We start from the raw sequence: 27,942 nt of genomic DNA on the forward strand, positions 1-27,942 counted from the left end.
GGCTGTTCAGAAACAAATTGAAATGCGCAAAATGAAAAGTGTGCAATGAAAAGTGCGAATCAACACTCGCCAATCTTCTACTAACACGAAATTAGCAGAAGGAGCACAAAGGGTGGCGCCTGACAATTGAACGTCCTCTTTTTCGGCTTGTAGTATGTCTAGTACATCACAACGTTCTTGTTTGTTGGCTGGCAATTGTGTACCGTTTGTATGCAAGACAAAATCCAGGCACATGCCTTCAGACAAAAGTCAGAGGTTTTGTCTCCGGAAAAACCGATTGTGTGTACAAGGCTTAATCCTACATGCAATTCTGGATGCCGTGTCGTAAACTAACTTAAGTGATTAATGAATTGCTATTAATAATAATCACATTAAGCTTATGGTGATCAGTTGGAAGTGAAGGTTACATGCAGTTCTGTCAGCTGCTGACTAATCTTCATATCTCTCCAATCATTTTAGCGGTACTATATTAAGCGTTGGCTTATGGCTACCCACTCTTCCTATATTAGGCTGATAATAAAGCTGATAATAAGCAATAGATGGACAACCTTCCTGGTGTTCTTTTGTTTGTATATCCTTTTAGGGCTACTTACAGTTTAAAGTGATATTAAACCTTAAGTTTTTTAAGCACTTTCAGCAGCTGATATAATGGGGAACTTCACTCTCACAATTTGTTAAAGATTTTGTTTAAAAGGCAAGTCTAACGAAAAAGAAAATGTCTGTTTTTTATAGATTTCAGAAAATCTAAATTACTCATTGGTTTATTCTTCAGTCTCTCTGCACACAGCAGCTGTTACGGAGTCCCACGCCCACAACTATTACTTTTCATTACAGAATAAATGAGAGAACATTGAGACTTCATGTATTTCTTCCAATGTTCTGAACTGCTCATCCCATGTGCATCTTCTTGTCCTAGTTACACATTGAAGAGTTGTTTGCCATTTTCTGTCTTTGTTGTGTTTGGTGTCTTGGCTGTCCTGGGTCTCGGTAACTTGGCACACCATAGGCGGCATGTGGCTCTCACAAAGTTGGCGAACACATTCAGCTGAAGCCTCTCTTTTTATTGGAATGTTAGAAGCAGGTTTTAATTAGGTCCCATGTTCTGACAAGGAAAGCACTTCAACATTTTTTTGCTTAGAGAAGCCAAATAAGGACCCAAACAGGACAGAAATGGATATGCAGACAGATTGCCTCTAAACTCACAACCTCCAATTCCGTACTATTAGGTCGCATTTACATTAGCGGTTGGGGGGGGGGGCAGTAGAACCAACCTCTCCCCCTTTAGCTGCAAAGGCAGCAGGGGGATCTATACATATGCAGTGGCCCTGATGTTTTACATTTCATTTCATGATTTCATTCATTACATTTAAGTTATCCCGCTGTCATAATCAGTGGACAGTATTGCCCTCTGACCATGACCCATTCTAAACTTATCCATTTACCAGTTTCAAAAAAGTTTCATTTCTGGCACGTGCCGGAAATGTAACACTCCCATTTGGGTGCTCTCAACCAAAGTGTCAAACCATCCAATGGCTGGTGTCATAACTGATCACATGTACAGCATCATGGCAGTTGTAGATTAAACAGGGGCCAAGATGCCACCTTCTTTGGCTGAAAACAATAGGAGGGTTTACTTACACTTTAAAGTTTAGCATGTTCCGCCTACAAGCTATAGAAGAATTCTAATGTTGTATGACACTAGTAATAATTATACTTATTAATTATTATTACTAGTCAACCAATATTAGAATTCTTCTATAGCCTATGGGCGGAGCATTTGACCATAAATGTCCGCTCACGGTGACTGCTTCGTCGAATCTTCATGTTGAATATTTTCTCTCTATGTAGCGTTAGGTTAGGCACATTCGACCTTTTTTGCTATTGTCTCTATAATGCCAAATCTTTTCTCTCTATGTATAATAATACTGGACTAATAGAGCTAAGGTTAGGCACATTTGACCACAAGTTCAATAGACGCAGATCGCTATTGTCAGCATCATGTTGAATCTTCTATCTATATGGAACTGTTGGTGCAACTAAAATGAAAATAAAGCATTTGTTTATGTTGGATCTTTCGGATTTCGGATTCTGCACGTTCATTATCGTTTGTTTAAACGATAACGAAAATACTGGAAATTCAGACGAAAATGCATTTGGACGAAAACGAATGCATATGTCTAGAAAATAACCCAAATTAGTGTATATTATTTAGTCTGTAGGAAAGTCCACAAACTATGGTACTGTTTATATCTGAACAATGATCATTTCTGATGTGCTGACGGCCTATCTAATTTCTTGAGGCCTGAAAACACCAGGCCAGTACATATACCCCCAAATGACCCCTTATTGGAAAGTAGAAAGGCCAAGGTATTTAGTAAGAGGCATGGTGAGTTTTGTTGTGAGTTATAATTTTTTGTCACAATTTTTTGGAAAATGAATAAATTGAAAAAAAAAAACATTTTGTCACAATTTATTTTCTTTACATATTGTCACCAGTGCAGTACAGCGTCTTCATATAACTAGTAATGCAGTGATAAGGGATGCTGACTGTTGACAGTATGTAAAAAAAATTTTTTTTATATATATATATATATATATATATATATATATACATATATATACATATATATATATATATACATATACATGCAGGGTTCAAGAGTGTGCTGTACATGGAGTGCATGGTCCAAGAGTGAGCTGTGTATGGATTGCAGAGTTCAAGAGTGCGCTGCATATGGAGTGCAGGGTTCAGGATTGCGTTGCGTATGGAGTGCAGAATTCAGCAGTTTGCTGCGTATGGTGTGCAGAATTCAGCAGTTCGTTGCATATGGAGTGCAGGGTTCAGGAGTGCTCTGCATATGGAGTGCAGGGTTCAGGAGTGCGCTGCATATGGAGTGCAGGGTTCAGGATTGTGCTGCGTATGGAGTGCAGAATTCAGCAGTTCGCTGCATATGGAGTGCAGGGTTCAGGAGTGCTCTGCATATGGAGTGCAGGGTTCAGGAGTGCACTGCATATGGAGTGCAGGGTTCAGGAGTTTGCTGGGTATGGAGTCCAGAGTTCAGGAGTGCGCTATACACAGTGTACAACATCGTATTTCCACCCCTCCTCCTGATCTCTGACCTCTGCATTCTCCACTCTCCACTCTGCTTCAATCCTTCCACCTCCACTGCCCCCCCCAACAAAGAAAAAAAAACTCTCATATCTGTGCTCTCTCCTACCTGGCCCAGCTCTGGTACCTCCCTGTATATTGACCTATAGATAGTACCACCCTGTGTAGCAGAATCTCTGTGTTCAGCATGTTCAGCAACTAGCACCAGTATTCTACCCTTTATGTCTTATTTCACCATTACTTTTTATAAAATCAGCACAAAAACAACACTGCAGCAAGTCCTCAAATAGCATGCTCTCAGGCTGCAGTCTGCTGGATAAAAAAAAAACATAGCCGTCGGAGCTGTCAGGAACCTCCGATACTGACGGACCGACTGTGCATGCGCTCAGCTCGGAAACACAGGCGCCACTAGGAGGAGAGAGAGCGGGAGATGTTCCCTTGGAGACCGGGCCAGCTGCGCATGCGCTCATACAAAGCCGGTGCTGCTCGTGTGACGGAGGATGTTTACTCTTGTTGCCTGGGTGACAAAAGAGGTGGCGGCCGCTGCGTGGGTCACATGACAAGGTCTGGCGGGCCAGATTCGGCCCGCAGGCCTTGTGTTTGCCACCTGTGATTTAATGTGTACTGTTGTGATTAGCTGTGATTGGCCACAGCTAATCACTTCATACAGATCATGTAATGTACAGATGTGATTTTCCCTGATCAATCACAGCTAGCAACACAATTGTGCACAATGAATGGCATGAAAGGAAGCCATGCATTGGAGTTGATTAACTAAAGGAAAATTCACTTTGCACTACAAGTGCACTTGGAAGTGCAATCGCTTTAGATCTGAGGGGACGATCTAAAATGAGGGGAAGCTCTGCTGATTTTATCATCCAATCATGTACAAGTAAAAATGCTGTTTTTTATTTTCCTTGCATGTCCCCGCAGATCTAAAGTGACTGCACTTCCAAGTGCACTTGTAGTGCAGAGTGGGATTTGTCTTTAGTAAATAAATCCCTAGGTGTACAATTGTCATGTGATCTGCTGTGATTGGTCACAGCAATCATATGGTACTGGCAGCAGGATGGTACTGTACACTGATCAGTCATTGGCTGTGTCCGGTGAACACAGCCAGTGGCAGATCGCGCTGCAGGGACGATTAATTTCCCACCCAGCTGTCATTTTAGAATAGGCTGGGAGAGAAGTGGTTAATATTTTTTACATGCATGTTAAAATTCCTACAAAACAAAGTCAACATATAAAACAAAGGGATTCTGTGGAGCTCCTGCTTACACGGTAACCACCCCATATAAAGACTGGTAAGCTGCAATATATTAAAATGTTGTTCTTTGGTTTGTTCTTTAAAGAAGAAATTCAGGAAAAAATAACAGCACAATAAACGGCCTATTTACAATAAGTTCCCCCTCAATACAGAGATTTTACCTGCAGTACATTTTTTCTGCCAGTAGATGCCCTCAGTCTGTTGACTGGCATCTGGTTATCACTCTCGCCTAGCAGTAAAATTGGTCGCTGATTTGAATCCCAACCACGACACTACTGCCTGGAGTTTGCATGTTCTCCCTGTGCCTGCGTGGGTTTCCTCCGGGTACTCCGGTATCCTCCCACACTCCAAAGACATGCAGGTAGGTTAATTGGCTTCTGTCCAAAATTGACCCTAGTATATGAATGGGAACCTTAGATTGTGGGCTCCTTGAGGGTAGGGATCGATGTGAATTAGGTTGAACTGGATAGACAGGTGTCTTTATTCAACCTTACTAACTATGTATCTATGTAACCCACTTCCTCTAAGCCTAGGTCATCCTGGTCTGGACCTGCCAGAGCTTGTGACTGGACAGTGAAAGGAGAAACAGTACAGTGATTAGTACCGCTACTTCCTCTCACACTCCAGCTTGGCTATACAGGGATTGCAGGAGGATAATACCAGGTCAAATTCAGATACTTTGTGCTTGTATTAAAAAAGAATAATGTATTTTTACAGATCTGCTTTCATGTGTGGCTTATACAGTACATCTGCCTAAAATTCAACTTTGAGCTGCATGAGTAAAGCACAGGTTCCTCTTAAATGGGTAGATTGTGGATATTCTTAAACTTACAATAAAAAAAAAAACAGTAGAGAACACTTGATGTATAACAGAACCTTGTTGAGTGGCCCAGCTGTACAGTACCCTAGAAAAAATCATGGCCAAATGTTACATTTTTTATTTCATTTTATAGAACATTAAACTACATAGAAAAAAAAATCCAGATTACATAACTCTAAGCAAAAAAAATACATTTTGCAGTAGCAAGCTAAATATATACAACTGCAACACTGGGCAATGATCACGTATCTGTGAGTGGTGCTTGGCTGGGGAGCTGTTATGTTACAGCTGTGCTGTACGCTGAAATATAGAATTCTATATTTATAGAAATATAGATGTAGATATAATCACAGCATGGCCAGTAATGTGAAGAAGGAAGCATACTATAATTACATAAAAGCCAGTAGTAGCATCATTGCATCAAACACAGAATAATAGCTAGCGTGTAATAGTAGGATGAAGACTTGCTGGGATGATCATTACATAGCTACCTACTTTCCTAGCGATGGCACCAATAAGCAAATATAGAGCCTTGCAAACTTTGCAATGTCTAATGTTAAAAATTTATTTTGTAAGGCGTACCCAATCATATGCAAAGAAAAAAAATGAATGGATGATGGAAGTCACCTCATTAACTAAATTCTAGGGCTGTTACTGATTTAAAATTTTTGTGTTCGATTAATCCTTTTTTTTTAATTGATTAATCAACTAATTTTAATTAATTATAACGCACATATAGATCCAACTACTTTTAGCTAATCTCCTTGCATTGCAACTCTGTATTAGTCAGTGGTAAATGTGATATACACTATATATAATCACCCGACACTAGTTATTTCCACAATCCATGACTTAACTTCACAGTTCACACAAATATGTTTTAAATTCAAACTGTAGCACTGACGTAAGTAATTTCTTTTTTCCACAGTAGCGTGACAATCCCTCCACCTCCAGTCTAACTAATCACTCTCACCTTATGGAATGCACCCCTGTGCAAACAGGTGGTCATGCAAGTGAGTAATAAAAGGGTTAACACGGACAATAAACTTCTCTCACGTTTCCTTAGATCTCAGCAAGGACCCCAGGTCATGGGTAGAAAGAAAAGATCTAAGTGCTCACCGCTTAAGTACAAGATTTCATTTTTGTGTTCAAACACAAACTACACACATAAAGATGATAAAAACACAGCATGTAAAGCCGACAATCATGTTAGTTCCGTAGGGCAGCAGTGGGTAACGTCGTGCATAGCTCCTCCCCCGTACGCGTTACGTTCAATCAGAACTTCAACATCACTGGACTCCTCCCCCCTTCCCTCCGTTAGCAGACGGAGGCACTTGGGGAAGGGGGTGGAGTCCAGTGACGTAGATGTCAGTGACGTCACTGGACCTCAGACGGAGCTCCCTGAAGACCCGGAAGCCGGCAGAGATGTTAGTACCGATCAAAAGAATTTTGATCGATCAAAAAAATTAACAGATCAATCTAGGAATTAATCTTTAATTTTCACAGCCCTACTAAATTCCCTTGCAAAATGAAAAGCCTCTTTGCCTTTGGTAAATCAACCCCTTTGTATCTGTGCCTACCCATTCCATTATAACAATTTTCATCACAAGTTATGTGGCATGCTACATCCAAAGCAATGCATTTTTAAGAGAAGAAATCCATTGGCCTTGTAGCTATGATATTCACTGAGCTTTTAGGCAGTCATCACAAAGTCTTCTTGATGGTTAGCTAAGAGATCCCCTAGTGTCACAGCCGGAATGACATACCCCAAACACTATAGAGAAGACAAAGATGTATGCCACTCCGTGTACAAATACCAAGAAATCACCTCCCCTGCACAGCCTGGGTGCTCGCTCTGTGTGTAGAGCACATGCAATAGAGGAAATCCAGACAGCAGCACTCCAGTGAATTGAATTTTATTGAATAAAATCAGTCCATACAGCAATCAAGGATAGTGGATAACTCACTGATGCGTTTCACACCCCTTACTGGTGCTTAGTCATAGCTACGAGTAAGCACGAGTTTGTGTGTGAAATGTGTCAGCTGACTTATCCATTGTCCTTGATTGCTGTATGGACTGATTGTATTCAATAAAATCATTTTTCACTGGAGTGTGGCTGTCCAGATTTCCTCTATTGCATGTACTATAGAGAAGACAGGAGGCCCCATTGCAGTAAATATAGCCATAATTTGCCCAGTTGCCACCCGGAATTAAAAATTGGTTACACACACAGAAGAAGCACAGGGGCCTTTAGAAAGCAAACCATGGTATTGTTGGGGAAAAAGAACCTGCAGGGGGACACATAATAGGACAGGGGGCTAAAGGAAGGAAATGATATCTTAAAGTCTTTAAAGCATCGGGACCTTGTTTGGGGTCACAGTGGCAACGTTTCTGGAACACATTTTTTTGGGGATGCCTACAGGGGTGCATGACAGTTTCTTGAGGCACAGATGTTCCATCGTGGTGCACTATATACATTGTATACACACAAACCTGTTATAGTCATGTACATACCTTTTTTTCCTCATCCATGATCTATGGCATGTAGAGTACCTATAAAATATACAAAACAAAAAAGATGCGCAAATTGCAAGTGAATAATCAAGTGATTGAACCCTGACTAAAAATCAGTATAACAACTAATTCTAAATTTGGTGAAAAACGTGACCCTTTATTTTTTAGCTCCAAATATAAAACTAAAAAAAGGGGGGGTAAAACACCAAAAAAACAAAAAACAAATAGTGAAATGCTCTTTTAAAAAAAGAGAGAGAAAAAATAAAAGTAAAACAGAAAAAATGTGTATATAGAGTCCCGCAAAAACAGTGTTTTAACAGTGTTTAGAAACACAAATCATTAAGAGGATAAAAAACATCCAAAGGTGCTGTTGTAATTCTGACAACTATCAGAAGTGTAGCAGTCTCCAGAGTGCAGCGCTCTTCACATGTCAGACAGCCTGCTTATGTGGGATAATCCATACATATCAGACGTCATGCATTTGACCATAGAGCAGTTTCAACACTTCCAATGTTATACCACGTTCAAGAGAGAGAGTGATATAGACAGCCGGATGGCCCCTTACTGGGAATGGTGGACTCCTATAACGGGAGTCAAACTCGCCTTGTGCCAAGAGAGAAAAAACGCTTCAGATGTTCATACCGACAGCCAGTCTGTTACACAGACACCTCCATGCAGGTATCACTCATATGGTGTAGCCTTTGGGCGGGTATCTGGTTGTTCACCTCTGACAGAAGCCGTTTTTCTCTCTTGGCACAAGGCGAGTTTGACTCCCGTGATAGGAGTCCACCATTCCCGGTAAGGAATCATCCGGCTGTCTATATCACTCTCTCTCTTGTACGGGGTATAACATTGGAAGTGTTGAAACTGATCTATGGTCAAATGCATGAGATGCATGAGATAAATAGGGTCATTTAGAATTAGTTGTTATACTGATTTTTAGTAATTTGCATTATATTTGCATTATATTGTCATTATTCATTTGCAATTTGCGCATCTTTTTTGTTTTATATGTACTGTTTATGGTTTAAGTATTAACTCTTTTAGATTGCTGTACAATTGTTGGTACACTCATATTAGGTCTGAGCACATACTGTCACATCATATTTATTAAATACTCACTACCGTATTTGTTTTTTGAGCACATCACAGCTATATCACCTGAAATTCATCAGGTGATTGGGTGAGCGCAGAATTTTTACCTGTTACACATGTAAAGTACCTACTTACCTCTAAACCTATTCATCCCTTTCCCCCAACCATCAGTGTTGGGGAGTATGAACCTAAAGAAGCAGAAAACTATTTTCACTGGCTTCTACCCCGAACTGATGTTGCGTTAACACTCAACTCAAGCTAAAACAAGGTTTCATTTGTTTTTGACAGATCAGATAACGGTTAAAGCCTCTGTTGGGTTTCCATTGTTGTCTGTGTCTCGATTGGGGTGATTTACATCAATAGAGACAAAGACAAAAAACATTTTATTAGAGTGAGGAGGTGAGGAGGGCCTAAGAGGAACTGAAGTGTTGAAGCTGTACCTCCAAAAAATATCAGGCTAGGGACTAAAGGATTAGTCAGCAGTGTTACCTGTGGTCTACATGCAGATTATTTCTCCATTATCGATTTACAATGTCTTGCTCTGGTCATTCTGGATGAGGCAGGGCTTTGCTTCTGCTGTCAGATCCTCCAGCAAGGAGAACAGTGAGCAGTACAAAAGTGATACCTCCAAATCTCACTCCAAATCTGAGACCTAAAGTCAGAGGCAGCATTGCCTAAGATCTCACACTGCAAAAATAGTACTCTGAAGATGTAGGGACAGGAGTGCTTAGGCAGCCTTATATACTAGAAAGTGCACTGCTATTTCCCAGTACAAATTCAAGACACGGTCAAGTTTTCAGAGTACTGCTAAGGCACAATTAACATTTCTAGATCTTCTCTTTAGAAGAGAAAATTATTATTATTATTATTATTATAATACAGGCTTTATATAGCACCTACAGTTTGCACAGCACTTTACAATATAAAGGGGAACAGTACATTACAACACAGTTCAATACAGAAAGAGTAGGAGGGCCCTGCTCATGGTGCTTGTAATCTAAATGTTCACGTTTTGATTGCAGGTCCATTTTAAACGTTCTGACAATGTTTTTATTCCTTCCCTAGTCTTCCTGTCCTGATGATTCCCAAACCCCCTCTTTCTTGTATAGGCGTGTGACAGTTCGAGGCCCTACCACTTCGAAAATGTAGGAGAAAATGACACAGGATTCACACTAATGCTTAATGCGAGATTCCAGACTATCGTTTCTGAGCAGAGAAAGCTGTGTTTTTGATGTTCAGTATTGTGTAAACCTGGATCGGGGCCTGGAGCTTGATGGTTCCAAAGTGTTTTGGGTAGGGCCTTCAATCCTGTGTCCAGCTTTACTGGATGTCTGCAGTCTGCGTGAGTAAACAGGTGTGCAGGGACATTATGTACTGAATCCTGGTGATAGCTCAGGGCTACAAAGTGGGAGACAAATCCCAAATTGGAGACATGAGGTCTCAATCAGGGGACAGAGGTGCCCAGAAGTCAGGTCAGTTCCTACTGGGGCATCAGGAGAACACCCTATCCAGAGGAGAGGAGTGGGTCATGCAGAAGGATAAAAGCCGGACAGAAAATCTTTTCCCTACTCTATCCAGAACTAAAAATAAAAAAGTTGGCCTTAATATGTATTGGTAGAAGAACGATTACAGTGCGATCCTTCCAGGACACAAACCCATGTTAAGTGTTAACCACTGAGGCTCTACATAAAGTCCTGCCATTATAAATAAAATAAATTGCGTAACATAAGACTATTTGCGGAACATGTTACCTGTGGGTATGTGTGCTCTCTAAAGTCTATACAGAATAATTCAATTGAATCTGGCTTACATTGCACAGTGCATGTGTTTTCTATTCAACTGATAATTAATCAAACTGTTTTTTCTTTTATTTTGGCACAGGGAGCTGAATCACTGGAGAAGCCATTTTTTGGCAAGTGCTGTTATTCCACTGTGCCTGGAGCAGAAAATGAGGTTATGCTTTCTGTAGAACTGTGACTCGCTGTGCCAGTCTGGTGTATTGCCAAACGGGAGTACTCAAGGGAACAAACAGTTTCTGCGTGGAAGGGGTTCTTCAAAGCCTGGCTTCTGATATTACTTTTCCATTATTATGATTTATGCTGTAAATATAGACGTAGCTTTCCATGCTCACCCCTGAAATTTAAATCATTCTTTAATTCATGTATACATTTTATGCTAGACAGGACCATATTTACTACAAGGTACTTATGGGGGAGCACCTGTGGCACCAGGGAGAATGAAGCATAATCAAAGCATACTTACAATTGATATTTAATTATTTTATTTTTTTAACTCTTAGCCGTCTATTTACATAAGTGTGATAAAATCAACTAAAAAACTGAATAAGATAATACAAAGAATCCAACGATTTTCTGCAGCTTTCCTGGCATAAATAGGCAGATTTCAGGTAATGCTTACTGGGAAATATATGTAAATAGGCCTTCCAAAAGGGGAGGACATCTGGGTACATTACATATATACGTCCAATGAAAGAGGGCACTAAACCACTGTCCACCAATGTAAGGAGCAACTTCACTGCCCAATGTGGACCCCATTGTTCACCAATATAAAGTGAGCTTCGAACCAATAACCACCAATAAAATGTGAAGTTCCTCCATAAACCAAGCATAAAAGGCAACTTCTCCACTAACTAATATAAAGGGGCTCTTCTGTAATGACCACCAGTGTACAGAAGTGACTTTATCACTGACCACCTTTTTAAGAGGGCACTACACTGACCACCAACGTATATTAGCAACCTCTTGCTCATGCTAATGTACCATAAGCTAGATATATAATAATTTAAGCAGGAGTTCCTGAGATTTGAATGTTCTTTAAGGAATCATCCATGGTAAAAATGTTGAGAATGGCTGTTTCACACGCTATCTCCTACTACCAAAATAGGGAAGGACATCTGGGCAATTTATATGTAGTGCACAGACCCTCAGACTGGTCTCGCTATTTGTCCCGAGTTTTATTCCCTTATAGGTGTAAGCAGCCTGGTACACGGTAGTTCCTTAGACTCTCTTCACGAGAACCAGGCAGATAATGTCTTTTGTAGATTTATTTCTCTTTAAACTTTGGTAGGGTGTAGGGTTAGGATACTCCAAGCTAGTGAACAGGGATAGAGGACACTTTAACTGTACTGTCTCATCAGGGTGCAAACATCATCTTGAAGGAGGGCTCCATTGCAAAAAAAGAGCCAGCAACTTAAATCAGATTTCCCAAAGGTTGGCTTGGACGGTCTCTAGGATCTTTTAGGTTTGTACTCTCTGTGCCCTGCAGGGTTACCAACCTCACACAGACAGCATTTTTTACTGACAAAATATGGAAAATTTACTGGTGGAGCAAATTTTTTACTGCCAACCTGAGAAATGACAGAACTTCTATTGAAAACTAACACTGCGAATATTTGAACAGTATAAACATGATAGGGAAACACTGACAATACCTATAACAAAGTAATTTACTTGATTTACACTTAAAAAGTCAAGGCAGCATGAAATGATCAGCCCCTGATATTTACTGGCAGTTGTAAAAAAAATCTGTTTTTTACAAACTGTCAGTAAATTTACTGGCGGTTGGCAACCCTGATGCCCTGGGTACTTGAATGCTTTTCTGCAGTACCAATCAGCTTCAATACAGGGTGCCTCCAGGTCAGACGCTCTGGGAATCTCCAGCAACTGCTTTCAGGAGGTCTAGTTGTGGGTCCCCTAGCTCTAACTAGAGCTGGGACCCAGATGGCCTGATTCTCAAATACAGTTATGTACCCCAGGGAGCCACAGCTCTCAGACTTGGTCTTCTCCCCCAGGACAAGGACCCTGCTGTTTAAGGCCTCAGCCTATTTCTTTCTGCCAGGAATTGGCTGAGGCATGCATTAATATGTAGGTGAGAGTCTGCCACCTCATTCCCTACACTCTGGAACCTACCAGAATCCAGAGGAAAGCAACAGAGCTTGCAACCAACAGAACCCAGAACAGCCAAAAGCAATTAAACACTGCTCCTCTGCTACATGGGAGCCAAAAAAATGATTTTTGCCTTAACAGTAGTAGCCTAATTAAAAGGGTGCTACATATATATACTTCCATAAAAAAAAAAGCACTAAAGCCCTGACCACCAACGTAAGCAGGGACTACACTACCACCCAATGTAAAGACGCTTTGCAACACTAACCACCAATGGAAAGGGATACATCTCCATTAATGACAAGTGCATGAAGCAATTTCTCCACTAACCAATAATGTAAAGGGGAACGTCTCTAATGACCACCAGTATAAGGAAGCACTTTACCACTGACCACCAATGTAAGAAGGCACGTCACTTACCACCAAGGAATATTAACAACTTGCTTATCATGCTAATGTACCATGAGATGGATATATAAAAATATAAGAGGGCCTTCCTGAGACCTAAATGTTATCCATGGTAAACATTTTGAGAAAAGGCCATTTCATGCACTACTGCCAAAATACACACAAAAATGCATTCATACACACTGATAAAGGTGCTCACACATTTTCTGTCTGATCACCCGATAATCTGATCATTTTGCTATTACAATTCCTATCTTTGAAAAATGTTCCATAAGTAAGAGAGCCCATGTAAAAGTGGATAAAATGCATTCAAAACATGTCCTCTCCCCTATGTTGCAGCATTATATTGCTTGCTCAATAGGTTGGAACACAATGGCTGTGTAATACCATTACACTCATGACTGGATGTCAATGGCCCTGCACCTGCTATCTATAACTGTGTAACCCTGTTTGGATGACCAGGAGGATGTAAAACTACTACTCAGTCACAAGTATAGGCAGGATTATTCAGTGGTGAAGTTGTCATGCTGAAAGTCCTCTTTTATAGTCCGGAATCCTGTGGGACTAAAAGAGCCAACACACAGCTCTATTTAAATTTATTGATCTTAAACTGCAGGCCTGGGCAACGCTATAATGATATCTTTGGAGGACTCTGCAAGTCGCAAAAAGCTGGTCTTTAATATATGCCGTTGGCAGTGCACAGTGAGATCATTTTATTCCCTGGTTGAATATAAGAAGACAACCTTCTATGTTTCTTTTTACCTGCAAAAAAATAAAGAATGGCAACATTGCCAACATTTTCTTTCATTTTTTTCCTTTGGATTTACCAAAACCATATAATATGGGGTCAAACCTAAACACTTTCAATTTGTTTGCAATCAGGCAGGCCCTTGCACTACATAGTTTAAGGTAAATCTAAGAAGAAATCTAACAACAAAAGTTGTATAGTGTGTATCCAGCTTAAATGTTTACATCCAGATTATAAACTGTAAGAAGGAACACATGTAGGACTGCCTGTGTTTTAAATATATGATTAAATGGCATTCTTACCAAAAAATGTATTAATACACCATATCTCCCACTGTCTACATCACCAGTATCTGTTTTCACTTGCTCCGCTGGCTCAAACATCTTCAGTATCAAGCTGTGTCTGGGTGTGTTGGTCACCTGGCCACCCTCTGTGCTCTGTGGTTCCCCCAATGGAAAGGCCTGAAGAAAGAACCGCTGGGGGTAGAGGTATGCAACACACCTCTGATGTATGCTTGATGCCAAAGATGTCTCAATTTGTGAAGAGATGTTGAGATTAACAGAGCAGATGGAGGTAGGAGCCAATATTAACCCTTTTTTTTTCTTTTGCAGGGATGCCTTCCATTCATACATCTTAAAAAGTGAAATGGTCACTTTAAAGAATATCTAATGACATTTTGTTTCCTAGTTTTGGATGGTGGAAGGAATGGATCAAACCTTTGTCAGATCCTAAACTGCGAGCCTGAGCAACACTATAATGTTATCTTTGAGAGTCACAAAAAGTGCAGGGATGCCTTTGATTCAGAGATCTTTAAAACGTGACATGGTCAATTTAAAGGATATCTGAAGATAATTGTTCTTTTAGTTTTGGATGGTGGGGGAATGGATCAAACCTTTGTTAGATTTTTTTTTTGTCTGTATCTCTGCTCGAAAAAGATTCACTCTCGCTGCTTAAAATAAAAATAAAATGAACACTCACGCCAACTACTTAGAAAAATATGTGCAGCTGCTGTGAGCAAAACACCTATGTGCCACCAAATTAAAAGAAAACCAAACAGGCTTGGCTCCGGAGGACATTGCACACTGATGACAAAATGCGTAGGGCGGGAAATGGGTTATGTCACATCTGGTTAGCTGAAACGCATGCTGGAGAACCAGCGGAGCTTCATGGTTCAGTCAATATATATGCAGCTTTCTACTACCTATTTGATACAGGTGAATTTTCTAGAACGTTTTACATGTAATAAAGTGGTTTAACACTAGGGAAGGCTTTTCCTTCTCATTTTAATACTGCCACCATTGAATTATGCTCTTGGAAAGGAACGGATTAAAGGTGGAGAGGAGGATATTGGAGTAGTGCTTGAAACACCAATGAGAACAACATTCTAGGTCACATGAAGACTTTAGGCTTCTTTCCAGATTGGGTCTAAATGGTGATTTATCCGCAAGAGATTTATGACTTTCTTATGTAAACAAGGGGGCAAAATCTGTCTGGTGGGTGCGGACTATCTCTCTTTGGTGTTGGCACAGTGACAACTGTCTTACGGGGGCTCTCCGCTCACTCTGGAGATTCCCTGTTTTATTTTGTTTCTCTGCACTGAAGAGTTCAATCTCATTTGTATCTCACATAATGATTCAGTACGAGGAGTTCTGAAGAGAAGATGTCTGTGTCATTTACTGGGAGAGTGAAAATCATTGGTTTAATAAGGTGTAGTCGTGGCGTATCACAAGGAATTGGAATTTGAGAGTAACATTACATTCAACCCTCTGTGTTAATAAGACAGTGAGGCAGGCAGTTTCTAATGTAAGCTAGTTAATGGAAATGTTATGTACAGTTGTGTGTTTAAAATATCAGAAGGAGAAGCAGTCAGCTAACAGTGGAAGCGGTGAAAATGGCAGGTGACAATTGGCTTGGTGGTGAGGGAACAGCTTTGTATGCCACATTCCCCAGTTAGGGACAGGTCCTCCATATTGGAGTGGTACAGGGCCTGCCTAGCAACTGATCCTGGACTCACGCTGTGTAATGCCTTGCAAAGTGGGTGGCTTCCCTGCATGCCCAAGAGCAGAAAATAGTTAAAGACACAGAGTTCAAAACAAGAGAAGGTGGAGGTAAGTATTTGCTCTGTAATACTTCCTCAAAATGCTTCACGGTCATTTGTCGGGAGAGGAAGGAACAAACCATGTCACTGGCTGGAAGAAAGAAGAACACGTGGTCCTGGCATATGGCTGTCCAATTGTAACTGTAGTAGGGCCACTGGCCTGAAAAGGTTAATGCCACCTGAAGTAAGTGCTCATTGGGAACTTATTTAGAGTGATGTGCTCCTCAAGTACCCCTAGGTAGCCAGCGAGCAGGCAGCAGAGTGGTGGGGAGGCAGGCAGGACCCAGAAGGCCAGGGCATGCACTGGGAGAGCAAGGAGCAGCAGAGACTGTTCACTGAGCATAGCAGGGCAGACAGCATGTGTGACTGAGTGGCTGGGTACCTTCTTTACTCCCGGCTCCTACAATTAAAATGGCAGCTGGGTATGGCACAGTTTTATGCACGCCAAGCGCCGTGTGTCAAGATGTCACATGAAATGCCTACAGCGCTTTGCAGCTGACCATCGGACAAAATAGAATTTCTTTTTACGATAGCCACCATCCATAATGGACATTTACGGACAAGTTATATAGGCCAAAATTTTGAAAATGTCCATAAATTTAGGGACGGTTGGCAAACCCTGGTGGTGATACTCCAGTTGTACCTGCCAAGATTTTTGCTGCATTCGTTTTCTTTCTTTAAATTTATCTATATTTTGGCTTTTTTTTTCGCTTTATTATCACTTGTTGAACCAGCCAGTAAGTCTGGTATTTTTCAACTTCATCTAACAGACCAAGCTATCCAGAGAAAGTGACAGTTAGAGGATTGAGACAAACCATTTACCACTAAAACCCTTGTAAACACAGTCGGAGAATCCGTCGGAATGAGTCCTATCGGACAGTGTTGTCGAAAAATTCAACTGTGTGTGGTATGCATCGGACTGATTCCGTCAGAATATCTGTCGGACCCAATTTTCCAACTTGTTGGAAATATTTCCCAACCAACTGGTTCAATCAGACATACTCCGATCATGTGTAGAGAATTTTGATCGGACCAAGTGCCACGCATGCTCAGATCAAATTCCTACATCAAAGCTATTGGCTACTAGCCTGAATGTAGTCCCATCGTAACGAAATTACGTCATCACGTTCTGAATGATCGGATTTTTCGACAACTTAGTCCGACCGTGTGTATGCAACAGTTTCGGACAAGATCCGACGGACAAAATCCGACGGATTTGGTTGTCGAAATCTCCGACCGTGTGTACAGGGGCTTACAGGGGTACTTACAATGGTTAGCTTTTATTGATCTATGTAAAACCTTTATCTCAAAAGAGAAAAAAAAAACTGTTGCTGTAACTGCACGAAGAAAAGCCTTAGTCCAGCTGGTTAAGGTCATCTAAATCTGCTAGTCCATCTAATACAGGCTGACCAAGTGTCTCTCCATTGTTCCGTCATCAAGACTGGAGACACTTTAAGACAAGAAGTGAGTTTACTGGGCAGGTCACCAGGTGAAAAAAAGAAAAGAAAAGAAAACGAATGCAAGCAGCAGTATATTTCAGGTTTTTGGGAAATTTGAAATATGCTTTTACTATTTCCCCTGCCCAATGTTTTCTGCAGTGAGCAGTGTACATGACTGCCAGAGGTGTCTTTGACACACTGACTGTAAGTGACAGCCTAGTCTCACCCTCTCTAAATTTTTCTGAGAGGCAAGATGGCAGCTCTCATAGGGGTAATAACTGCGTATCAAGGGACAGACTCTTTAATAGACTTTATTTACTGATTATACATCAATGAGTGTTTTATAAGCTAACAAGTACACATTTGGCAGCATATTTTCTGTAAGTACTGGCACAGGAAAGGGTCAACGGTAGGAAACGGTCATTCTAAGCACTTGACCCCGTTTCTGAAGTTCTCTGGTTAGAGTGTCTCTTTATGGACATCCTCTGCTCTGCAAGTACCCCAGACTCAGGTAAGGTAGAGTCTGAGAAATAGGACAATGTAGAAAGTAGGACACATCTCTGGCTGGCCTTGGCATACACGATGTACCGCATTGTAAGCAGAGCCTCCACAGAAACTTCCTGTACTATGTAAAAACTGCATGATCTCAAAAGTGACAGGTTCTCTTTAACTAGGTCACCAGGAGGGTAAAAACACTATACAAAGCAATTCTATAAAAGCCTTGGCTAGTCAGAATATAAAATAAGCACAGTGTGCAAGTGATTTATATAAGCATTTTTATAAAGATGCTTAGAAGTCTTAGCCCGGAGGTTTGTAGATATTTAAGAGGGAAAAAAAGCCTCGTACACATGATGGGAATATTGGATGGATGATCATCCATTTTTCTTTGCATGCTGGTGTCATATCGAAAACGAAGAGGTTACCAAAGTTACAAAGATTCTTGTAAGACAGAATACAACTTCAGAAGTGATGTAATGTATTGTATTGTAATGTATTTGTATGTAATCTTTTTTCGTCTGATGTTCTCATTGGGGGTTAGTTAGGAAAGGCAAATCCACTTTGCACTTGGAAGTGCAGTCGCTCTAAATCTAAGGGGCAGATCTGAAATGAGGGGGAAGCTCTGCTGATTTTATCATGCAATCATGTGCAAGCTAAAATGCTTTATTTTCCTTGCATGTCCCCTTCAGATCTACAGCGACTTAACCCCTTCCCAGCCAGTGCCATTAGTACAGTGTCAGTGTATATCAGTGGTCTCCAAACTGCGGCCTAGGGGCCAGATGCGGCCCTTTGCTTGCCTTTATCTAGCCCTTGGGGCAATATTCCATCAACTGACACAATGATGGGACACCATTCCTCCCACTGACACCATGGATGGCTCTATTCTTCCCATTAATACCAACAATGGAGCCTTCTTCTTCCCATTATACCAATGATGGGGCATTGTTCATGCTCATTGATGATGGGGAATTTTTTACTCCCACTGGCCATAGTATGGGCCTCTCTAATATCTGAAGGACAGTAAACTGGCCCTTTGCTTAGAAAGTCTGTAGACCCCTGGTGTATGTTATTAGCACTGATCACTGTATTAGTGCTACTGGAGATGTCAGTGCCAGTTAGCCAGTTCCCACAAAATGTCAGTTAGTATCAGAATGCCCACTGTCCCACTATAAGTCACTGATCACTGCTATTACTAGTATAAAAATAAATATTTCAGTATATATCTTATAGTTGTATACACTATAACTTTCATGTAAACCAATCAATAAACACTTATTGGGATTTTTGTTTTTTACCAAAGACATGTAGCAGAATACATTTTGGCCTAAATGTAGGAAGACATTTTATTTTTTTATTTTTTTTATATGATATGTTTTATAACAGAAAGTAAAAAATAGGTAAGAAGAGAGAGCACCAAAAGGGGGCAGAACTTTAAATATGCCTTTGAGAACACACCACACAAGACATATAAGACACATATATATATATATATATATATATATATGGGGGGGGGGGTAGACAGGCACCCGCTCCCACTTCCTGTTAGATCACCACACAGTAATCTACATCATTTCTGGCCCCTCCTCCTTCAACCCCGCTGCCTTCTGGGACACACAGAGGTCCCAAAAAATGGCAGGACCATTCAGAAAGTGCAACGCGACCGATGCATGTGCGGAAACATACTGTGAAACTGCAAGGCTTTACTCCCTGTTTCCCTTAATACAGATGCCCCCAAAGCCGAAAGACTAATCGGCTAGGGGTGTCGACATCGCAGAGCTCTCTGGACAGGTAAGTGTCCTTATATTAAAAGTAAGCAGCTACAGTATATGTAGCTGCTGACTCTTAAATGTATTTCTTTATAGACGGAAACTCCTCTTTAATACGGCTTTAAACATCAATCGACACAAAAATCTAAGGACATTTTGTGGTGGAAAGAGTATTGTGGTGGCAGCTCCAGACTGAAGGTGAGCATTGCAGTCTTAATTGATTTCATTTTGTCAGGTACAGGCTTTAAAAGGGGAAGGCTTAAATTGGAACTTCCCCTTTTGGGTGGAGCTATGCTTTAACCACTTCAGCCCCAGAAGAATTTACCCCCTTCCTGACCAGAGCACTTTTTGCGATTCGGCGTTGTGCGGCGTTGTTAGCTAAATGTTTTTACACATACTTATCCCTGTTTTGTGTCTCCTGCTCATGATCGCTCGTGGCTGGCTGTCATCGCGACCGTCGGCCACGAGCATCGGCACTCCCGCTATGCAGCGGGTGCGCGCGCCTGCTATCCTGGCCCCATGAGCCATGTATAGCTATGACGGCTCGTGCAGGGGAGCCAACTTAGTATGGCGATACCACCTGTGTGAGACTTTTACACAGCATGGCCACATACAGAGGCCCAACATGCAGGGAACACCATCAGGCGTTCTGGAGCACCCAGGCCAGTTCTGGCATTTCTCTTCTATATGTTAAAATCATCATTTAATTGCTAGAAAATTACATAGAAACCCAAAACATTATATATTTTTTTTAACAAAGACCTTAGAGAATACAATAGCAGTTGTTGCAATTTTTTATCTTGCACGGTATTTGCACAGCAATTTTTCGAACCTTTTTTTGGAAAAAAAAAAACAGTTTTGGGCTTCAAAAAAAGAAAAACAGTAAAGTTAGCCCAATGTTTTTGCATAATGTGAAAGATGAAGTTATGCCGAGTAAATAGATACCTAACATGTCACCCTTCAAAATTGCAAACACTGGTGGAATGGCGCCAAACATTGCTACTTAAAAATCCCCATAGGCGACGCTTTAAATTTTTTTACTGGTTACATGTTTTGAGTTACAGTGGAGGACTAGAGCAAAAATTATTGCTCTCACTCTAACGTTCGCAGCTGAACCTCACGTGTGTGCTTTGAACACTATTTTCATATGTGGGGGGACTTACGTATGCGTTCATTTCTGCATGCTAGCACACCGGGACAGATGCGCCGAAATTTTTTTTTTTTTTTTTATTGTTCATTTTTATTTATTTATTTTAGTTTGACACTTTTTCCCCCAAAAATAAATTTTTTGATCACTTTTATTCCTATTACAAGGAATGTAAACATCCCTTGTAATAGGAATATGGCATGACAGGTCCTCTTTACAGTGAGATATGGGGTCAATAAGACCCCACATCTCACCTCTAGACTGGGAAGCCTGAAATAAAAAAAATAAAAAAAAAACTATTCTGGCTTCGATCGTAGCGCTGAGTTAGTAGAAGCACCGGAGGGCGGCGGGAGGGGGGACATCCCTTCTCGCCTCCCATAAGAATGATCAAACAGTGGAACAGCCTCTATGATCATTCTGGTGTAGGGAATCGCTGGCTGAAAAAGCTGATATCTGAATGATGCCTATAGCTGCACCCATCATTCAGATATCCCCGCACAAAGTCAAGGACGTAATATGACGGCCGGCGGGTGGGAAGTGGTCAAATGCTTTTTTTTTTTTAACACAAAGTTGTCCATTTATAGAATATTGTTAACACATAGCATGTACATACCAAAAATGACACCCTAAAATATATTCTCCTACTCCTCCTGAGTACGGCGATACCACATGTGTGACTTCCCCAGCCTGGCCACATACAGAGGCTGAGTACAGCCGAGCATGGCCGAGCATGGCTGGGTATGGCTGAGCATGGCTGGGTATCACCGAATATCGCAGGGTATCACCGAGTATGACTGGGTATTGCAGGGTATCACCGAGTATGACTGGGTATTGCAGGGTATCACTGAGTATGGCTGAGCATGGCCGGGTATTGCAGAGTATGGCTGGGTATTGCAGGGTATCACCGAGTATGGCTTGGTATTGCTGGGTGTGGCTGGGTATTGCTGGGTATGGCAGGGTATTGCTGGGTATGGCAGTTTATGGCAGAGTATTGACAGGGTATTGCGGAGTATTGGCAGGGTATTGCAGAATATTGGCAGGGCATTGCTGGATATTGCAGAGTATTGGCAGGGTATTGCAGAGTATTGGCAGGGAATTGCTGGGTATTGCAGAGTATTGGCAGGGTATGGCAGAGTATTGGCAGGGCATTGCTGGGTATTGCAGAGTATTGGCAGGGCATTGCTGGGTATTGCAGTGTATTGACAGGGTATTGCTGGGTATTGCAGAGTATTGGCAGGGTATTGCAGAGTATTGGCAGGGAATTGCTGGGTATTGCAGAGTATTGGTAGGGTATTGCAGAGTATTGGCAGGGTATTGCAGGGTTAATTGTCAGTGAGCAGCACTGTGGGCACTACAGATCCAGCCCACAGCGCTGCTGTCACTGATCTCTCCCCTCACACTGTACAGATCGGTTTGTTTACAAGTGATCGCTCCATCATTTGACAGAGCGATCACGTGGTAAGAGGCCGCGATGAACGGCCATTTACCGTCATCCGTGCTCCACAGGACCCGGCGGTCACGGATGTTCTCGAGTGCGTAATTCTGGGAGGATGTCATAGTACGTCCTCACAGAGTTAAGCAACCGCCCTGTAGCCGTCATTTGGCTATGGGCCGGTTTTTAAGCGGTTAAATTACAAAATAAATTATTTTGTAATTTAATTTAATCTCCAGATTGTCCGTTACATTGGCTCTTGGCAATAATAATCACAATCCAGTTTTCCCACTGGCTATACTGGGTGCATGTGGCTTCCATTAGTATCTAATTCCAACATCTTGAGGTTTGCGCCGTATTGTAAAATGACCAGTTGAGCTTATTCCACTATAGTGGTATTGTATATTTTCAAACTGTTAAAAATCATATGGTTAATGCTGTACTAATGTTTATGTCTTATGTAATACAGATGAAATCATACATGTATATAGTGCCCCGATGAAGAATTTTGCAAAACGTGTTGACTACCTCTGCACATCTATGTACCTGTATTGATTTCATAGGTCTACAATTTGTGGTCAAAATTATGTATTCTGACTGTTTTTATCTTACTATTTTTTGATACTATTCAATAAATGTATACCTTTTTAATGAATTATTGTTTTTTGGTGCTCACCTTTACTACAGACATACTATCTCCATAAAAATCCCATATTTTGGCAAGAGCCGTGTCTCTTTCCTTCTCTACTCTTCATGGGCAGTTGACAGTGTCATTACCTCATCTGCACACAGATCAGTAGGTATAATGCAGGGCCCTCCTGTACCTTTTGTATTGAACTGTACTGTAATTGTGTTGTCCCCCCTATACATTGTAAAGCGCTGCGTAAATTGTTGGCCCTATATAAATGGTGTATAATAATGATATAATAATAATGTTGGTGTCCAGATTTGGGCCTTTACGACTTGCCCCCCAATCCAGGCCAAAAGGCAGCAAAGCATCCATCATAAACCAAGCACATTGACTTACTATACGTCATTACCCCACAATCAAGCCTTACACTACACCAGGAATTCTTTTCTCATATCTGTCTAAAGCTCGTCACTTTTAACCAACTCTAATATGTGCAACCTAATGAAAAGACCAGTCCTGGCAATTCTGATTATCGTTCTATTCTCCGTAAACGATGAAAATGAACTTGTTCTTACCATTTAATTATAAGCAGTCACAAAAGAAATACATTAATCAGATAAATAATATAAACCATGCTTGACGAACGTTAATCTGCGCATCAGATAAGCACCAGCCGGTGAAGAGTCTCCTGGCAAGAGCACAATAGATCACATTTTTGTTTTTTACGAAATGAATAGAAGGGCAAGAACAACAGAACAGTTGGGAATCTATTGCACATGAATGTGTTTTATGATGCTGGAGAGATCACTTTGCATACTAAATCTGACAAGGCAGTTTCTTACAGAAATGTATGACTTGCTGTGAATGAGGGACTCTTATGATTATCTTCTATTTCTACACTGTCGACATATTCTGCAGCACAGGACAAGTGGGAATACTGCTTACCAACAGGAATATACAACGCACGCCTTAGAAGAGCAAAATCATTCCTTTTCAAAGGTCTCCAATTTTACTCGTTTTGAGGCTAATCACAAATCAATAGCCTTTTATACTCTATTAAAGGGAATTTATAGTTTTTTGTTTTTTTTTCTCACACATCTCATACATCTACTATATTGTCAAAAATATTGGAGCGCCTGCCTTTAAACGCTTTATTGGCCTCAAAGTCTTAGTCCTTAGGGCTCAATATTGAGTTGGCCCACCCTTTGCAGATATAACAGCTTCAACTCTTCTGGGAAGGCTGTCCACAAGGTTCTTCCAGAAACACATTTGTGAGGTCAGGCATGGATGTTGGACAAGAAGGCCTGGCACGCAGTCTCTGTTCTAATTCATCCCAAAGGTGTTCTATCGGGTTGAGTTCAGGACTCTGTAAAGGCCAGTCAAGTTCCTCTACCCCAAACTCGCTCATTCATGTCTTTATGGACCTTGCTTTGTGCACTGGTCCAAATCATTTGGTGGAGGGGGGATTATGGTGTGGGGTTGTTTTTCAGGGGTTGGGGTGACCTCTTAGTTCCAGTCAATTGAAGTCTTAAGGTGTCAGCATACCAAGACATTTTGGACAATTTCATGCTCCCAACTTTGTGGGAACAGTTTGGGGATGTCCTCTTCGTGTTCCAACATGACTGCACACCAGTATACAAAGCAAGGTCCAAAAAGACATGGATGAGCGAGTTTGGAGTGGAGGAACTTGACTAGCCTGCAGAGAGTCCTGACACCAACCGGACAGAACAACTTTGGGATGAATTAGTGTGTAGACTGCGAGCCAAGTCTTTTTGTCCAACATCAGTGCCTGACCTCACAAATGCACTTCTGGAAGAATGGTCAAACATTCCCACAGACACACTCCTAAACTTTGTGGACAGCCTTCCCAGAAAGTTGAAGCTGTTTTAGCTGAAAAATGTGGGCCAACCCAATATTGAACCCTTAGGCTGCTTTCACACTGGGGCGGGAGCAGCGTCGTTTTAGCGGCGGTGTGCGGGCGCTAGCGGGGTGGTTTTAACCCCCGCTAGCGGCCGAAAAGGGGTTAAACCCGCCCGCAAAGCGCCGCTGCAGCGGCGCATTGCCGGCGGTATTGCCGCGGTGTCCCATTGATTTCAATGGGTAGGAGCGGTATAGGAGCGGTGAATACACCGCTCCTTCACCGCTGCAAAGATGCGGCTAGCAGGACTTTTTTCACCGTCCTGCCAGCGCATCGCTCCAGTGTGAAAGCCCTCCGGCTTTCACACTGGAGTTAAAGGGGCCGGTTCTTTTCAGGCGTTACACAGGCGCTATTTTTAGCGCTGTAACGCCTGAATACCGCCCCAGTGTGAAAGCAGCCTTACGGACTACGGCTTCTGATCCATCCTGGAAGTGCTGCTCATCACCAATGGAGGTAAGTACAGTAGGGACTGGGGGGAGGGGAAGACATAGGGTGTGCGATTGAGTGAGTGAGTGACTTGTATAGCGCTACCTATGCAAACTGAATTGCCTCAGGGTGTGGGTCATAGGTTTGTAGTTTTGGGTGATAGTGTCCAGCTTCTCCATAAAAAAATAACGTCCAAAGCGCTACTGCCAACAATTGTGGAGGGGAAGGGTTGATCCATGCTTGCATTATGGTCCTACGCTCTACCAAGAGACATATATGGGCCCATTGAGGGAGATTTTTAAGAGTGGAGGTTGGTGGAGAAGTCATCAAGATGCCACGTCCAAAGGCAAAAAGGATGGGATCTTTAGGTACAGTGGGAGTGTTTTTTTAATATCTGTTCCACTATTAAAAAAATTACCTATTGATCCTGCCAGAAATCTTGTAAATTAATAGCATCTAGCCTTGCACCCAAATCAGCATTGTTCCCAGCTCTCTCTCTGGACTAAAATCTCACCCCTAACCCCCTAGGGTAACAATGCTGTTCCTCAATAGATACAGTATGGTGAATAATAATTTCCACCCTAGGATAGTAAGTGCGTTACTGGAAGGGTCACCAGATGAAAAAAAAGATTGAAAAGTCTGAAAAAACAATCAAATACAGCCACTACATCTTAGGACTGGTAAATTATGATATATAATATATCTTTTATTTTTGAGGTTTAGATACACTTTAAAGAGCACACATTTGAATGTGTGGGTCACCACTTAAAATGGTGTTCCAGCCGCAATTTTTTTTTTTTTTAAGTCAACAGCTACAAACACTGTAGCTGCTGACTTTTAATAAGGACACTTACCTGTCCAGCGAGCTTGCAATGTCGGCGGCCCGAGGCCGATCTGTCCGTCGGATCAGGTGCCGGAGCTGCCATCTTGACAAAGGGAAACAGGCAGTGGAGCCTTGCGGCTTCACTGTCTGTTTCCTACTGCACATTCGCAAGTCACGCAGCGTTTTGTGAATGGCCCCACACACATGTCCCAGAAGACAACATGGCCGCTCGCTGAAGAGGAGGAAGCACCGTGGAATAGGAACAGGCAGATTAGGAAGACTGCCTAGCAACAGGGGTTTCTGAGAAGTAAAAAAAAAATTTCAAATGTTGTTTTTTATCTTTTTTATCTGTTTTTTGTCTTTTTTTGTGTGAATGTTAATGTATTATTTTTTTTTTTAGGGTGGCCCTCCACTTTAAGAACAACAAGCAAACTTTCCAGGCAGTGAAAAGAGGTGACTCAAAGCGGTATTCGTTTCTTTTTGTGCTGTAGCTTTGTGCTTGCTGAATAGCTGGATTAATATCACAAGTACATCATCTTTATGGTCACACTGACCTCATTATACCAAGCTTTGGAGGCAAGGAAACCAATGATTTTCTCCTAAAATCTTTTCTATCAGGATGATGGAATGAAATGGATCTTCAAATTTACTGGAAGCCGTTTAATAAAGCGAAAGACTAAATATGTTAAATCATAGTTCCACTTTTGGAGTAATTCCTTGCTTCTATCAGCACTCCCATGTAATGTAGTCGTAACACACTTTTTCACTGCGATGTATGCACATTGCCATTTATTTTGAATCGCACCCCATTGCATTTAAACTTTTTCCATTATGGATATCAGAAGAGAGGGTACTAGTTTCTGTACTTTTTTTGTGTGTCTTATTGGGGGTTTTGCTTTCACTTCCTGTTCTAAAGTCAAAACAGGTTGAGAAGGTAGGAGGAAATCCTTAAAAAGTCACCAGGGTGAGCTGAACTAATGTCCCCATTAGAAGATTTCCACTCTATTCCTGTACTGGTGACAACCAAAATTTGGGGATTTTTTTTTTCATTTTCACTTTGGTTGATAGCAGTACACAGGACATATAGAGAGGGTGAACGGGGGCACAGACATCAGCAATCACGTGACAGGTGTTCTAATCCTTCCCTCTATCCAAAACTACAAAGAAAAAAATGCTTTTAGTTCGCACACCACAATGCACGGTCACAGTGTTGTGGTACACTGTGTTGGAACAAGTCTAAAGTACATGTCCAATTTTCGGTCTGTTCATGTGCATTGGCAACTTATTCATTTCAATGGGCTTCCTTAAAGCAACTCACATACACACTGCATGAAAATATGAGCATTAATGCGTATGCCTTACAGCAGAACCTTGGGCTGCTATCTTAAAAAAAATATGTTTTGTAACATTGTGTTACTCTGGGGAAGTGTTTAGCATTTTCTTTCTTTTTTTTTTTTTTACACACATTAAAATTCCTTATACCTTTTTGCTTATGAGTTTCACTGGTATAAACAACCATTTTTACTGAATGAAACTTGATTTATTCCATGTGTATTGTTCTGATTATGTGATTGACCACAGGTAATCACATGGTACAGGTGGGCTGTGATTGGCTCTGTCTGTACCATATGATCACTGTGACCAATCACAACTAGCAACTCAATTGTACACAATGAATGGCATTAATCAAAGCCATTCATTGTTTACAATTGTCATTTGATCTTCCGTGGTTGGTCACAGCAATAACATGATACCGGCAGTGGGCCAGTACACTGATCAGTCATTGGCTGTGTCCGGTGGACACAGCCGGAGAAGGACCACGCCACAGTGCGGCCTGAAGGGTGGTACACAAAGCATGATCCAGGGGGAACGTCATATGATGTCCACCTAGAATGGC

At 41.4% G+C, this 27,942-nt stretch overlaps 1 protein-coding gene and 1 long non-coding RNA gene across 4 annotated transcripts in view; one reads left to right on the forward strand and one right to left on the reverse strand.

Annotated features, from left to right (window-relative positions):
• LOC143940939 (uncharacterized) overlaps window positions 1–27,500 on the forward strand; it is a 68,806-nt gene extending 41,306 nt beyond the window's left edge. Inside the window, exon 3 of the long non-coding RNA XR_013263960.1 lies at window positions 26,446–27,500. This is a non-coding gene — a long non-coding RNA (uncharacterized LOC143940939). The remainder of the gene's footprint in view (window positions 1–26,445) is intronic.
• The window catches only part of PARP8 (poly(ADP-ribose) polymerase family member 8), a 452,966-nt gene that overhangs the window by 276,220 nt on the left and 148,804 nt on the right, over window positions 1–27,942 (reverse strand). The window lies entirely within an intron of this gene.

This window comes from Lithobates pipiens, unplaced genomic scaffold (assembly GCF_037356315.1).
Source record: "Lithobates pipiens isolate NorthernLeopardFrog02 unplaced genomic scaffold, aLitPip1_a1.2 Scaffold_3, whole genome shotgun sequence".
Lineage (NCBI taxonomy): Eukaryota > Metazoa > Chordata > Amphibia > Anura > Ranidae > Lithobates > Lithobates pipiens.